Below are 8,401 nucleotides of genomic sequence, written 5' to 3'. Positions count from 1 at the left end.
TCCTCCTCCTGGAGGACGAGGTTCTCATGATGTCGCGCCAGCCGGGCAGGTTGAACATCTTGCTCCTCCTACAGGAGGACGAGGCACTAATGAGGACTCCCCAGCGGGGCAGGATGAAGATCCTGGTCCTCCTCCTGGAGGACAAGGCTCTCCTGAGGCCTCAGCAGCCAGGCAGGATGAACATCCTGCTCCTCCTCCTGGAAGAGGCTCTCAGGACTCACGAGCCAGGATGAAATCCTGTTCCTCCTCCTGGAGGACGAGGCTCTCATGACTCACCAGCTGGGCAGGTGAACATCCTGCTCCTCCTCCTGGAGGACAGGCTCTCAGGTGGACTCACCAGCCAGGCAGGATGAACATCCTGCTCCTCCTCCTGGAAGACCAGGCTCTCATGAGGACTCACGAGCCGGGAAGGATGAAATCTTGTTCCTCCTCGTGGAGGACGAGGCTCTCATGTTGTCGCACCAGCCGGGCAGGTTGAACATCTTGCTCCTCCTACAGGAGGACGAGGCTAATGAGGACTCCCAGCGGGGCAGGATGAAGATCCTGGTACTCCTCCAGGAGGACGAGGCTCTCAGGATGTCTCACCAGCCAGGCAGAATGAACATCCTGCTCCTCCTACAGGAGGACGAGGCTCTCAGGGAACTCTCCAGCCGGGCAGGAGGAAAATCCGGCTCCTCCAACAGGAGGACGAGCTCTCCTGCAGACACACCAGCCCAGCAGGATGAATATCCTGCTCCTCCCCAGGAGGACGAGGCTCTCATGAGGACTCCCCAGCCGGGCAGGATGAAAATCCTGGTGCTCCTCCTGGAGGACGAGGCTCTCAGGAGTACTCACCAGCCATGCAGCATGAAAATCCTGCTCCTCTCCTGGACGAGGCTCTCAGGAACTCACCAGCCGGGCAGGAGGAAAAACCTGCTCCTCCTCCTGGAGGACAGGCTCTCAGGAGGACTCACTAGCTGGGCGGATGAAAATCCTGCTCCTCCTCCTGGAGGACGAGGCTCTCTGGAGGACTCACCAGCTGGGCAGGATGAACATCCTGGTGCTCCTCCTGGAGGACAGGCTCTCCTGAGGACTCAGCAGCCGTGCAGGATGAAAATCCTGCTCCTCCTCCCGGAGGACGAGGCTCTCAGGAGGACTCCCCAGCCGTGCAGGAGGCAAATCCTGCTCCTCCTCCTGCAGGACCAGGCTCTCAGGAGGACTCACTAGCTGGGCAGGATGAAAATCCTGCTGGTCCTCCAGAAGTCTCCCGTCCACTCGAACACTCACCAGCCCTGCAGGGGGCACTTGGCGCTGCTCTGGCCGAATTCCCGGACACTGATGTGCCTTTCCCTGTGCTAGATGGCAACGTTGCCCCCGGCCTCTGCTGGGGACAAAGGGCCCGAGGAGCATTCAGCAGCCCTTTCTGGAGTGCCTGCCCTGACTGCTCCCGCACCCCTCTACCAGGGTCCTGGCCTGGCTCTTTCAAGAACCCTCGGCCCATTTCCAAAACCACCTTCCCCAAGGTCCCCTCCGCCCCTGCCAGTGCCCTCCCCATCAGCTTCCCCCAAAACCCCTTCCCCTTGCTCCCCCTCCTGACATGCACTCTCCTTCCCCTCTCCTGATTGCTCTTTGGAGATGTGTCCAATTTCTCTTTCTGATTCATGTCATTTATGGTATAGTTCACTTTGTGTTTTGAGCCTAGAGTTTTTAGAATGTTGAAACAAAATAAAAATAAAAAAGGAAGTAGTTATTGATAGGGAAGTAATAAAAAGCACAAATTAATAAATAAAGCTAATTATTCTCATCAATCATAGAAGAGAGAAGTGATTTTTGTGTGTGTGTCTTTTTCCTTTGTCTTCTGTCTTTGAGGGCTTCCCCCATGGCATATGGAGGTTCCCAGGCCTAGGGGGCGGATCGGGGCCAGAGCTGCCGGCCTCCAGCACAGCCAGAGCAACAGGGGATCCAAGCCGTGTCTGGGACCCACACCACAGATCACGGCCACGCCGGATCCTTTCCCTTGGAATGAGGCCAGGGATGGAACCCGCTTCCTCAGGGATACACGTCAGGGTGCGTGAACTGCTGAGCCAACGACGGGAACTCCGAGAGCCAGGAAACTGTTGGAGGACCGTCAGAGTCAGCTGAATTGACGGCGGGGGCGGGGGCTTGTGCACTTGTGCACAGCAGCTGCCCTTGCACCAAGCGCAGGGGTCGCATTCATTCTTGGATGTGGTTGCACAGTATCCAGATCATGCTGATGCACAGAGCTGAGGAATGACAAGGTTGCCATGGTTTAACATGCCCACCAAAGCAAACGGGCTCACTCCTCGGGTTGAGGGGCCCCATCCAGGTCCCCGAGGAGAGCATGATGTGGATGGGATTTGATTGGATGCTTGTGTGTTAAGGGCTGCAACCGTGGCACAGGGAGGGTTCCAGGCAAGGGGTGGAATCGGGGCTACAGCTGCTGGCCTGGGCCACAGCCACAGCCACAGCCACGCAGGATTTGAGCCACATCTGCGATCCTGTCCCCACTGCACAGGGATGGAGATCCAATGGGTGCCTCCACAGACACGACTGGATCATGACCCCACTGAGCCCCAGGGGAACCCTCCAGCCATTCTTTTGGAAAATAGATCTTCCTATTAGGAAAGAGACTATGTGTATACGTCCAGATGGAACGTCCATCCTTATGAGGAGTTCCCGTTGGGGCTCAGTGGGAAGGAAACAGCCCAGGATCCACGAGGACACAGGTTTGATGGCTGGTCTCCGCTTCCATGGGCGAAGGAACCGGCAATTGCCGTGAGCTGTGGTGTAGGTCGCAGACGAGGCTCCAATCCTGGATTGCTATAGCTGTGGTGGCGGCCGGTAGCTGCAGCTGCAATGCCACGCCAACCTGGGAACTTCCATGTGCCACAGGTGTGGCCCGAAAACACAAATACAAATGAAGAAAGCGAATTCTTAAGAAATCCATTTTGGAGAAGAAAAATGAAACTTGGTGTTTGTGTGTGTGTGTGTCTTTTTCTTTTGTCTGTTCAGGGCCGCACCCTCGGCATGTGCACCCTCCTTTGCTCGAGGTCCTATTGCTAGTTGACACAGTTTTGGAAATCCTAGCTAGTCAGGGCCCTCCGAGTAGAAAAAGACAGAAAAGGAAGCCACCACTGGAAAGGAAGAAGACAAGCCATCCCTATTTTTAGACGAGGGGACCCTATACCTAGAGCATCCTCAAGACGCTCCCAGGAAATTGGTAGAGCTCATCCGTGAATTTTGTAAGGCCACAGGATACAAGAGTAATACCGAGAAATAGACTGCATTTCCAAATACTAACAGTGAATGCCCAGAGAGAGAAATTACGGGAGAATCCTGTTTACTGTTGCATCACAACGAATAAAATACTGAGGAATACACCTACTAGAGAGACAAGAGACCCATGCTCTGAAAACTCAAAGCTGCTGATGCAAGCAATCAAGGATGACACATATAGATGGAGAGACTCGCCATGCTCTTGGACTGGAAGATTCCACATGATCATAACTGCTATCCCACCCAAGCCCATCCGCAGACTCAAGGCAATCCCTATCCACGGACCAAGGACATTTTTCACAGAACCTGAACAGAATATTGTAAAGTTTGTTCGGTAGCACAAAAGCCCCAGAGGAGCCAAAGACATCCTGAAAAAGAGAAAGGGAGCTGCAACAGTCAGGCTCCCTGAACTCAGACTCTACCACAAAGCAGCAATCCTCAAACCCCACGCTGCTTCCACAAAGACAGACATATACATCAGTGGAACCAGATGGAAAGCCCAGAAGCAACCCCCCTCGCACCTACAGCCAACTCATCTGTGACAGAGGAGGCCAGACTACGCAATGGACAAAAGACCGCCTGTTCAAGAAGGGGTGCCGGGAAGACGGGACAGCCACATGGAAAAGAATGAAATGAGAACACTCCCTAACACCAGACACAAAAACAAGCTCCAAATGCATGAAAGACCTAGAGAGACGACCAGGTGCTATAAAACGCTTAGAGGAAAACATAGGCCAAACACTCCCCGACGTTAACGACAGCAAACCGCTTCTCAGATCCACCTCTTAGAGCACTGACGATAAAACAACAATACACCAAGGGGACTGAAGGAGCCTCAAAAGTTGCTGCACAGCAACGGAAACCCCAAACAAAACAAAAAGACTTCCCCCGGAATGGGAGAAAATCTTTGCAAATGAATCGACCCACAAGGGATTCACCTCCAAATTGATCAACACCGCCCACCACTCCGTACCAGAGCAACACAACAACCCCTTCAAAAAATGGAAAGAAGATCTCAACAGCCAGTTTTCCAAGCAGACATATGGTGCCAAAACAAACAAACAAACAAACAAACAAAACACATGAAAAGATGTTCAACATCACTCACTGTTAGAGAAACGTGAATCAAAACCACCGTGAGGGAGTTCCCGTCGTGGCCCAGTGGATAACGAATCCGACTAGGAACCATGAGGTTGCGGGTTCGGTCCCTGCCCTTGCTCAGTGGGTTGAAGATCCGGCGTTGCCGTGAGCTGTGGTGTAGGTTGCAGACGCGGCTCGGATCCCGCGTTGCTGTTGCTCTGGCGTAGGCCGGTGGCAGCTCCGATTCAACCCCTAGCCTGGGAACCTCCATATGCCGGGGGAGCGGCCAAAGAAATAGCAACAACAACAACAACAACAACAACAACAAAAAGACAAAAAAAAAAAAAAACCACCGTGAGGTACCACCTTACACCAGCCAGAATGGCCATCCTCAAAAGTCTACAAACAACGAGTGTTGGAGAGGGTGTGGAGAAAAAGGAACCCTAGGACACTGTTGGGGGGAATGTAAATGGGTGCAACCGCTGCGGAAAACAGGATGCTGATTCCTCAGAAAACGAAACAGAGAACCACCACCCTTTGAGCCAGCCATCCCACTCCTGGGCCTCTATCCAGAGAAAACCATGACTCGCAAAGACACAGGTATGCCAGTGTTCATCGCAGCACTCTTTGCAATAGCCAAGACATGGAAACCACCGAAGTGTCCATCGACAGAGGAGTGGATCAAGGAGACGTGGTACATATACAGCATGGAACATTCCTCAGCCATTAAAAGGAACGAAATAAGGGCATTGGTAGCAACCTGGATGGACCTGGAAATCATCGTGTTACGTGAAGTCATCAGACAATGAGGCCCCAACAGCAAATGCTTTCAGTGACATGTGGACTCTAAAAAGGGCAGAATGAACTTCTTTGCAGCAACAGATCCTGACTCACAGACTTTGCAAAACTTACGGTTTCCAAATGAGAGAGTTTGGGTGGTGGTGGGCATGCACTGAGCGTTTGGGATGGAAGAGCTCCACAATTTGGTTGTGATGATTGTTGGACACCTAGAAATGTAATAAATTCACTAAGTGTTTGTTGACAAAGAAGAAGCAGCAGCCCCTTTCAACCCCACAGAACCGAGGCCCTGCCTTAGGGGACCCTTGAAGATGATCAGGATTTGGGAGCTGACCAGAGGCACACAATTCCCACTTGTCCCCTGGTGATCTTATTTCAGCCACCCAACACCCCAGTCCATGAAGGTGATGGCTGTTGTTAAGCCTATCTTTTCTCGGTTTCTTCTTAGGGCTGCACCTGTGACATATGGAAGTTCCCAGGCCAGGGGTCCAATCGGAGCTACAGCAGCTGGCCTACACTTCAGCAGCAGAATCACCAGATTCAAGGCAGCTCTGTGACCTACACCACAGCTCATGGCAATGGCAGATCCTTAACTCACTGAGCGAGGCCAGTGCTCAATCCCCGACCCCCACTGAAACAACGCCAGGGCTCAATCGTGCATCCTCACGCACCCTAGTCCCATTTGATTCTGCCCCACCAAGAGGGGAATGACTCCAGTCCATATTTAGAGTATCATTCATGTACATACAAACATATATGTATATATACATACGTACACATGGATATACTTATATATGTGTGTGTGTGTGTGTGTGTGTGTGTGTGTGTATTGTGTTCTCAGCTGCATCTGGGGCATAGGGAAGTTCCCGGCCAGGGATGGAATCTGAGCTGAACCTGTGACCTACACCACCATTGCTGAAATGCCAGATCCTGTCCCCACCGCACAGGGCTAGAGAGCCAATGGGTGCCTCCACAGACACGACTGGATCATGACCCCACTGAGCCCCAGTGGGAACTCCAGCCAATGTTTTTGGAAAGAAGCTCTTCCTATTAGGAAGGAGAATATGTGCATATGTCGAGGTGGAAAGTTCATTGCTGTGAGGGGTTCCCGTTGGGGCTCAGTGGTAAGGACCCTGCCTAGTAGCCATGAGGACACAGGTGTGATGGCTGGCCTCAGCTCCGTGGGTGAAGGAGCCGGCACTGCCGTGAGCTGTGGTGTAGGTCACAGAGGAGGCTCGGATCCTGCACTGCGATGGCGGGGGGGAGGGGGGGAGGCCAGCAGCTGCAGCTCCGATGCCATCCAGGCCTGGGTACTTCCCCTATGCCACAGGGGTGGCCTTCACATGCAAACAGAATTAAAGAAAGCTGATGCTTAGGAAATCCGTCAAGGAGAACAATGCAACTTTGTGTGTGTGTGCGTGGGTCTTGTGTTGTTTGTCTTTTCAGGGCTTCCCCCTCGGCATGTGCAGAGTCCTGTGCTAGAGGTCCTATTGCTGGCTGACATAGTTTTGCAAGTCCTACCTAGCCAGGGCCCTCAGAGAAGAACAAGACACAAAAGGAATCCACATCGGAAAGGAAGAAGTCAAGCGACCCCTCAATGCACATGACATGATCCTATCCCCGCAGACCCCTCAAGACGCTCCCAGAAAATGGGTAGAGCGCCTCAGTGAAATGGGGCCAAGTCGCAGGAGGCACCCTGAAGGCACAGAAACCGACTGCCTTTCACTACCCTGGGAACGAGAGCTCGGAGAGAGACATCGGGGAAACGATCCCATTTGCCGTCACCCTCCCAAAGAAGAGACGGCTGAGGAAGAGACCTCCCTGGAGAGACGCAGAACCCCCCAGATGCTGATGCAAGCAATCCCAGAGGACGCAAACTGATGGCAAGACACACCTTGCTCTTGGATTGCAAGAGCCTATAGTAGCCCAAGGACCATGCTCCCCGAGGCAGTCCACAGAGTCACCGCCATCCCTGTCAAATGCCCAAGACCGTTGTTCACAGCACGAGACCATGGGGTTGGTGGGGGGAGGGGAGCTGGAGCAGCCCAGAGGGGCCCTGGGGGAGCCGTGGGGAGGAGGAAGGCCGGCTGGGCAGACCCCAGGAAGTGACCTCACTTCCCTGGCGACAGAGGCCAACGGAACTTGGAACCTGGGGAGCCGGGCACCTACTGGTCCAGTCCAGGAGAGGACGGAGGAGGGATGGACTGGCTCTGCTGCATCCCGCTCTCCCGAGGCCGAGGCCGAGGCCGCAGGCGTCGTCGCGGCAGAGATGGCCTCTGCCAAGCCTGCAGAACCTGGATGAGAACGCGAGGCGGACGCCTATGGGCCGTTGCCCGCAGGGACCCAGAGGTAACACCGGGAGAGGGAGCTCCAGCCAAGGGCAGGGACCTCTCGGATCCCACACGGGAGCCCCAAGTCCCCTCCCTGGATGACTTTGTGCAGAGGCGCGTGGTGAGGGGTGGGCCCGCCTCAAGCAAGAGCCGGCTGACGCGGGCTCGGAGGCCTGCTGGGCAGGGCCTGTCCACACCCCAGGACACAGCTGGCTGGGGAGAAGCAGGGGGCTGAGGGGGGTAGGTGTGGAGTCAGGGCCGAGCCCTGCGTGCCAGCGGTACCCCCAGCCCTCCAGGGGGCTCTCGTTCCTCCCGGGTCAGGGGGGAGCCACTGGTGTGTGGCAGGGGTGTGGTGTCTGAGCAGGCAAGGCCTCCCCTGATCTGGGAGCCGAAGGGCAAGGGGGCAGCAGAAGCAGCGAGAAGCTAACAGCCCCACAGGGCTCTGACGCCTCGGGGCCGGGCCCTCTGACGCTCACTGTCATTGCAGAGTCCCCCACCTGAGACCCGCCAGGACGGGGTGAGGAAGGCAGAAGGCCACCCGAGGAACCTCCACACAGACTGCTCCCCGGGGTCCTCTGCCGGGCTGGTGGGGAGCGCAGGAGCGCCAGCTGTGGCCATGAAGACACCGTCCACACGAGCCTGACAACCCTGGAAGGCCTGGCCCCCCCTGAGGCCCAGCCTGAAGGTGAGAAGAGGGGGCCGGGGCTCTGGGCGCGGTGGGGGGAGCTGAGGTGGGGGCCGCACAGCGGGGAGTCCCCAGAGGATGCTGTTGGGCCAGGAGCCAAGACAAAGGCACACGCCCCGCCTGCAGGAGAGCAGAGCCAGAAGGGGCTGGCCGGGACCGGTCGGGAAGGCTCTGGGAGGACTGCTCTCCTTGGAAGAGCACATGGCAAGGCGGGCAGGCACCAAAGCTCTTC

The 8,401-nt window shown here is 55.4% G+C and overlaps 1 long non-coding RNA gene across 1 annotated transcript; it reads right to left on the bottom strand.

The window, feature by feature from the left end:
• Positions 1 to 6,952: 6,952 nt before the first annotated feature.
• On the bottom strand, positions 6,953 to 7,997 carry LOC125116542 (uncharacterized). Its single transcript, XR_007132365.1, has 3 exons — positions 7,982 to 7,997; positions 7,324 to 7,448; positions 6,953 to 7,126 (listed from the first exon to the last, which is right to left on the bottom strand). It is a non-coding gene; the product is annotated as an uncharacterized LOC125116542 (long non-coding RNA).
• Between the last annotated feature and the right edge of the window lie 404 nt (positions 7,998 to 8,401).

The sequence above is a fragment of the Phacochoerus africanus genome, chromosome 15 (assembly GCF_016906955.1).
Source record: "Phacochoerus africanus isolate WHEZ1 chromosome 15, ROS_Pafr_v1, whole genome shotgun sequence".
Lineage (NCBI taxonomy): Eukaryota > Metazoa > Chordata > Mammalia > Artiodactyla > Suidae > Phacochoerus > Phacochoerus africanus.
This window is presented reverse-complemented; position numbering and strand designations above follow the sequence as displayed.